Consider the following 7064-nt stretch of genomic DNA (forward strand, 5'->3'; position numbering starts at 1 on the left):
ATAAATTGAGGAGATATTTAATTATTAGCGATTAATTAAGTACTTATTTAATTAATCAAATTTCCTTTCTCTTCTGACCATTAACTCAGGCACCTTTTGAGTTAGGAAGCTGATATTTGGACATGCCAATGACCAGGTGATTTGGCTGCAAAGGATATTTTTGATTTATTAATTAATCAATTAATCGATTAATTATTTAATTATTTGATTAAAGACAAAAAAAAATTTTTTTTTAAGTTACAGATTCTGATGAAATAGTGGTAGTTTATGTGTTCTCTGACCAAATTGATTAATAATTTAATTTTTTTATGATTATTATTTATTTATTTTCATTATTAATCATTTATTTATTTTCTTTCTCATTTGGCCAATATCTCAGGCACCTTTTGAGCTGGGAAGCTAATATTTGGACATGAGTGACCAAGTGATGTGGCTATCAAGGATATTTTTGATTTATTGATTAATCATTTCATCTATTAATTATTTATTGATTAATCGATTAATTATTTATTGAGTAATCAATTAATTATTTAATTTTTTATAAATGACTTATTTAATTAAATTTCTAAAAGATACATCTTCGGATGAAGCACTAGTGGTTTAGTTATGCGATTAGCCAATTAATTATGAAAATATTTTGTGATAATCTTTTATTGATTTTAATTATACAATTAATCAATCAATTAGTGTACACCTCTCCCTCCCAATGCAGCCTCAATGAGCTGCACTGCGGTATTGCCGGGCGCCGGAGGCGCCCCGGCAATGCCGCGCTGCAGCATATTTAATTATTTGGCATGGGGCGGTGTACTTTGAATGTATTTGTAGTTGTTTTCTTTCTTGTTTGTTTGTCCAGACGATATCTCAGCCATCCTTTGAGCAAGGAAGCTGAAATTTCGGCACAGTAGTGAGCAAGTCCTTTGTCAAAAACGGTATATTTTTTTTTGATTAATCAATTAATTGAGGAGTTATTTAATTATTAGCGATTAATTAAGTACTTATTTATTTAATCAAATTTCCTTTCTCTTCTGACCATTAACTCAGGCCCCTTTTGAGTTAGGAAGCTGATATTTGGACATGCCAATGACCAGGTGATTTGGCTGCAAAGGCTATTTTTGATTTATTAATTAATCAATTAATCGATTAATTATTTAATTATTCGATTATTGACAAATTTTTTTTTTTTTTTTAAGTTACAGATTCTGATGAAATGGTGGTGGTTTGTGTGTTCTCTGACCGAATTGATTAATAATTTGATTTTTTAATGATTATTATTTATTTATTTTCATTATTAATCATTTATTTATTTTCTTTCTCATTTGGCCAATATCTCAGGCACCTTTTCAGCTCGGAAGCTAATATTTGGACATGAGTGACCAAGTGATGTGGCTATCAAGGATATTTTTGATTTATTGATTAATCATTTAATCGATTCATTATTTATTGATTAATCGATTAATTATTTATTGATTAATCAATTAATTATTTCATTTTTTATGAATGACTTATTTAATTAAATTTCTAAAAGATACATCTTCGGATGAATCACGTGTGGTTTAGTTATGCTATTGGCCAATTGATTAAGAAAATATTTTGTGATAATCTTTTGTTGATTTCAATTATACAATTAATCAATCAATTCGTGTAATAATAATAATGATAATAATGCATTTATTTTATATAGTGCTTTTCAGGGAGCCCAAAGACGCTTTGACCGAGTGCAAAACATAATGCATAGCAAAACATAAAAACAATTGCAAAAAACAAGAATCAATAGGGAAATATTCAAAGCAAAAGGGAGGGAGAAGGAGAAGAGATCGTCAGGGGTTAAATGCTGTGGGTTGAATGTTGAATGCAGTGTTGAACAGGTGGGTCTTGAGTGATGTTTTGAATGTGGTGAGTGAGGAGGAGTCTCTGATGGTGTGAGGTAGTGAGTTCCAGAGGGTGGGAGCAGCGATGGAGAAGGCCCTGTCCCCCAGGATCTGAATTTGGTCCGGATGGGGGGGGGGGGGGGGGGGGGGTCGGGAGGTTGGTACCAGCAGAGCGGAGGTTGCGGGTGGGAGTGTGTCTGGAGAGGAGGTCAGCCAGGTAGGATGGGGCCAGGTTATGGAGGGCTTTGTAGGTCAAGAGGAGGATTTTGTACTGGATTCTCTGGGAGATGGGGAGCCAGTGAAGCTTGTAAAGGACGGGGGTGATGTGGTCACGGGTCCGGGAATGGGTGAGTAGACGGGCAGCGGAGTTCTGAATGTATTGGAGTTTATTGGTGATTGTTGAGGGTGAACCATAGAGGAGGCTGTTGCAGTAGTCCAGACGGGAGGTGATGAAGGCGTGGAGGAGAGGGACGGACGGAGACGGGCGATGTTTTTCAGGTGAAAGAAGGCTGTCTTTGTGATCTGTTTAGTGTATTTGTCGAAGGAGAGGGTTTGGTCAAAGATGATGCCTAGATTCCGGATGTGAGGGGAGGTGGATACTGGGAAACCGTCGATGTTGAGGGCAAAGTTATGGGTGGATTTGGTGAGCGTTTTTGGGCCAATGATGATTATTTCAGATTTATCACAGTTAAGTTTGAGGAAGTTGATTTGAAGCCAGGATTTTATTTCAGTGATGCAGTTTGTCAGGATAGAGTGGGTGGTGGTGGAGATGAAAAGCTGGATGTCATCGGCGAAGCAGTGGAATTGGAGACCATGACGGCGGATTAAGTGACCAAGGGGGGACAGGTACAGGATGAAGAGGAGGGGGCCAATAACTGAACCTTGGGGGACACCTTGGGGGAGGGGAGCAGTGGGGGATTTGCAGTTATTGATGGAGATGAACTGGCGTCTGTCAGAGAGGTATGATTTGATCCAAGAGAGGGCAGTGCCGGTAATGTTAAAGGTGGTTTCAAGTCGGGTGAGGAGGATGGTGTAATTGATGGTGTCAAAGGCGGTGCTGAGGTCGAGGAGGATGAGAATGTTGAGGTTGCCGGCATCAGAGGAGAGGAGAAGGTCGTTGGTGATTTTGAGGAGAGCAGTTTCAGTACTGTGGTTGGAGCGGAATCCGGATTGGAATGTTTCATACAGGTTATTGGCAGAGAGGTGATGTTTGAGTTGAGTGGCTACAGCACGTTCCAAAACTTTTGACAGAAAGGGTAGGTTGGAGATGGGTCTGAAGTTATTTAGGGTGTCAGGGTTGAGTCCAGGTTTTTTCAGAATGGGGGTAACAGCAGCAATTTTGAGGGATGGTGGGACGATGCCTGTAGACAGGGAGGAGTTTATTGTTGCAATGATAAGTGGAGAGAGAGCAGGAAGGGAGGCCTTGACAAAGCTGGAGGGAATGGGGCCAAGAGTGCAGGTGGCAGTTTTCATTCCTATGAGGAGTTCAGAGAGGTCAGTAGGGGAGATTGGGGAGAATTGAGACAGGGGATGGCAGGATAAGGGGGGGCAGGTGGTTTGAGGGGGAGCGGGTGCGGTGGTGGTTAAGCTGTTGTAGATGTTGTCAATTTTGCGTTGGAAGAATAAAAGGAAGGAGATGCAGTTGTCTACTGTGAATGACTGGGTGGTGGTGTTCAGGGGGCTGAGGAGTTTGTTTATTGTAGAGAAGAGTGCTTTTGGGTTTCCGGAGCCAGAGTGGATACTTTGAGAGTAGTAGGCGGAGCGGGCACGGGAGAGGGCATCTTTGTCATGTTGTAGGTGGTCCTTGTAGGCTTGGGAGTGAATTGTGAGACCTGTTTTATTGCGGAGTCTTTCAAATTGGCGAGCACGAGTTTTCATGACACCTCTCCCTCCCAATGCAGCCTCTGTGAGCTGAACTGCGGTATTGCCGGGCGCCGGGGGCACCCCGGCAATGCCGCGCTGTAGGATATTTAATTATTTGGCATGGGGGCGGTGTACTTTGAATGTATCTGAACTTGTTTTGTGCTTTTATCACACCGTCTAAAGTATTGTTATGCTCGTTGGCCTTCAAGACCGTTTCCCCACCAGTCGGGTATGGGACGAGAAGGTCTTCATATCCGCCCGGGTTAAAATGGGTGCAAACAGGTATCTATGTCTACAAGACCGCGGCAAATTAGCCTGACAGAAGTGGCCGAGCGAGACCTGACAGGTGATTTGCTTTTCACAAGTGCTTTAATGCGTGGACCCAAATTTCCCCACTAATGGGTTAATCCCCAAAGCAGGACTTTGAAAATGGTGTGATCACCCCACAATGCATCAGCGCACATGCGCAGAACCCCGTGGCAACAATGGCGATCGGGGCATAATATCTCGTGTGCGCGAGATAGGGATTTATACGTAGGCTGTACGTATCTAAGTATTGTTGGGGTCGATGGTGGTGCCAGTTGCCTGGTCTGAGTCTGGGCGAGTCGTCTCAATACGACCACAGCAGAAGTCAACCGATTTGAAGACCCCCCCCAGGCGGATTACATATCTGACAGTCACGATACCATACTGATTCGGATCACCGAATTGGTCGAGTGCTACGCTAATTATGCCATGGGTACAGCAGAACTTTGGTGGGTACAGCAGAACTTTGGTGGGTACAGCAGAACTTTGGTGGGTACAGCAGAACTTTGGTGGGTACAGCAGAACTTTGGTGGGTAAAGCAGAACTTTGGTGGGTAAAGCAGAACTTTGGTGCATACAGGAGAACTTTGGTGGGTACAGCAGAACTTTGGTGGGTACAGCAGAAATTTGGTGGGTACAGCAGAACTTCGGTGGGTAAAGCAGAACTTTGGTGGGTACAGCAGAACTTTGGTGCATACAGGAGAACTTTGGTGGGTACAGCAGAACTTTGGTGGGTACAGCAGAAATTTGGTGGGTACAGCAGAACTTCGGTGGGTAAAGCAGAACTTTGGTGGGTACAGCAGAACTTTTGTGGGTACAGCAGAACTTTGGTGGGTACAGCAGAACTTTGGTGGGTACAGCAGAACTTTGGTGGGTACAGCAGAACTTCGGTGGGTACAGCAGAACTTCGGTGGGTAAAGCAGAACTTTGGTGGGTACAGCAGAACTTCCGTGGGTACAGCAGAACTTCGGTGGGTACAGCTGAACTTCGGTGGGTACAGCGGAACTTCGGTGGGTACAGCGGGACTTTGGTGGGTAAAGCGGGACTTTGGTGGGTAAAGAGGAACTTTGGTGGGTACAGCAGAACTTCCGTGGGTACAGCAGAACTTCCGTGGGTACAGCAGAACTTCGGTGGGTACAGCTGAACTTCGGTGGGTACAGCGGAACTTTGGTGGGTACAGCGGGACTTTGGTGGGTAAAGCGGGACTTTGGTGGGTAAAGAGGAACTTCGGTGGGTACAGCGGAACTTCGGTGGGTACAGCGGAACTTCAGTGTGTACAGTGGAACTTTGGTGGGTACAGCAGAACTTCGGTGGGTACAGCAGAACTCCGGTGGGTACAGCAGAACTCTGGTGGGTACAGCGGAACTTCGGTGGGTACAGCTGAACTTCGGTGGGTACAGCTGCACTTTGGTGGGTACGGAGGAACTTCAGTGTGTACGGCAGAACTTCGGTGGGTACAGCTGAACTTCGGTGGGTCCAGCAAAACTCCAGTGGGTACAGCTGAACTTCGGTGGGTACAGCAGAACTTCGGTGGGTACAGCAGAACTTCGGTGGGTACAGCGGAACTTCGGTGGGTACGGCGGAACTTCAGTGGGTACGGCTGAACTTCGGTGGGTACAGCGGAACTTCGGTGGGTACAATGGAACTTCGGTGGGTACAGCAGAACTTTGGTGGGTACAGCTGAACTTCGGTGGGTAAAGCAGAACTTCGGTGGGTACAGCGGAACTTCGGTGGGTACAGCGGAACTTCAGTGGGTACGGCTGAACTTTGGTGGGTACAGCTGAACTTCGGTGGGTAAAGCAGAACTTCGGTGGGTAAAGCAGAACTTCGGTGGGTACAGCGGAACTTCGGTGGGTACAGCTGTACTTCGGTGGGTACAGCGGAACTTCGGTGGGTACGGCTGAACTTTGTTGGGTACAGCTGTACTTCGGTGGGTACAGCGGAACTTCAGTGGGTACAGCGGAACTTCAGTGGGTACAGCGGAACTTCAGTGTGTAAAGTAGAACTTCGGTGGGTACAGCGGAACTTTGGTGGGTACAGCGGAACTTCGGTGGGTACAGCTGAACTTCGGTGGGTACAGCTGAACTTTTTATTTTTATTTTCTTTATCGGGTCTATAAGACTCGTGGAGATGAATCAACACCAATCACAAACATGGACAGGCCAAATATACATCAGTTTGTATAACGTTGTAGCCTACCCCGCACCAAGGAAACTCTTCTTCTTTGCGTGCATCCTCTTCTTCGCCGAATGAGGCTTGATGTCGCTTCTTGGAGGAAGGAATAGAAACAAATAAACAATGTTAAAATATCAACACGAGGAAGGTTGTGAGAAGGTAGAATATAGTACATAGCGTGGTGAGAAGGTAAAATCAAGGTACGAGCGATACCGATACAGCAGGGTATACTTCGGCGGTATAAAATCAATCACACCGGCACCATGCTGATGGTGCGGCGGTGTGAACGAAGAAGAACCAAATTGTGAAAGTTGATCCCATCACGTGACCATAGTAGGGACAGTTCCCTTCCTCACGCACCTCCTTCTCTATGTCATCCCTCGTGCTCCCTCACGCACCCCTCCCACTATCTGCACACCACCTCCATTACGCACCATCTCCCTCACGTACCACCTAGCAACTACGTCATGCACGACCTTTATCACGCACCCTCTCCATCACGTACCACCTAGTAACTGCATCATATCATGCAGCACTCCGCCATGTACCCTCTATCTCACGTACCACCTAGTAATTGCATCACGCACCCTCTACCTCACGTACCACCTACGAACTGCATCACGCACCCTCTCCATCACGTACCACCTAGAACTGCATCATGCAGCACCCCGCCATGCACCCTCTATCTCACGTACCACCTAGCAACTACGTCATGCACCACCTCCAAAACGCACCATCTCCCTCACGTACCACCTAGTAATTGCATCATGCAGCACCCCACCATGCACCCTCTATCTCACGTACCACCTAGTAACTTCATCACGCACCCTCTACCTCACGCCACGCACCACCT

This window comes from Myxine glutinosa, chromosome 1 (genome assembly GCF_964187855.1).
Source record: "Myxine glutinosa chromosome 1, kmMyxGlut1.1, whole genome shotgun sequence".
Taxonomy (NCBI): domain Eukaryota; kingdom Metazoa; phylum Chordata; class Myxini; order Myxiniformes; family Myxinidae; genus Myxine; species Myxine glutinosa.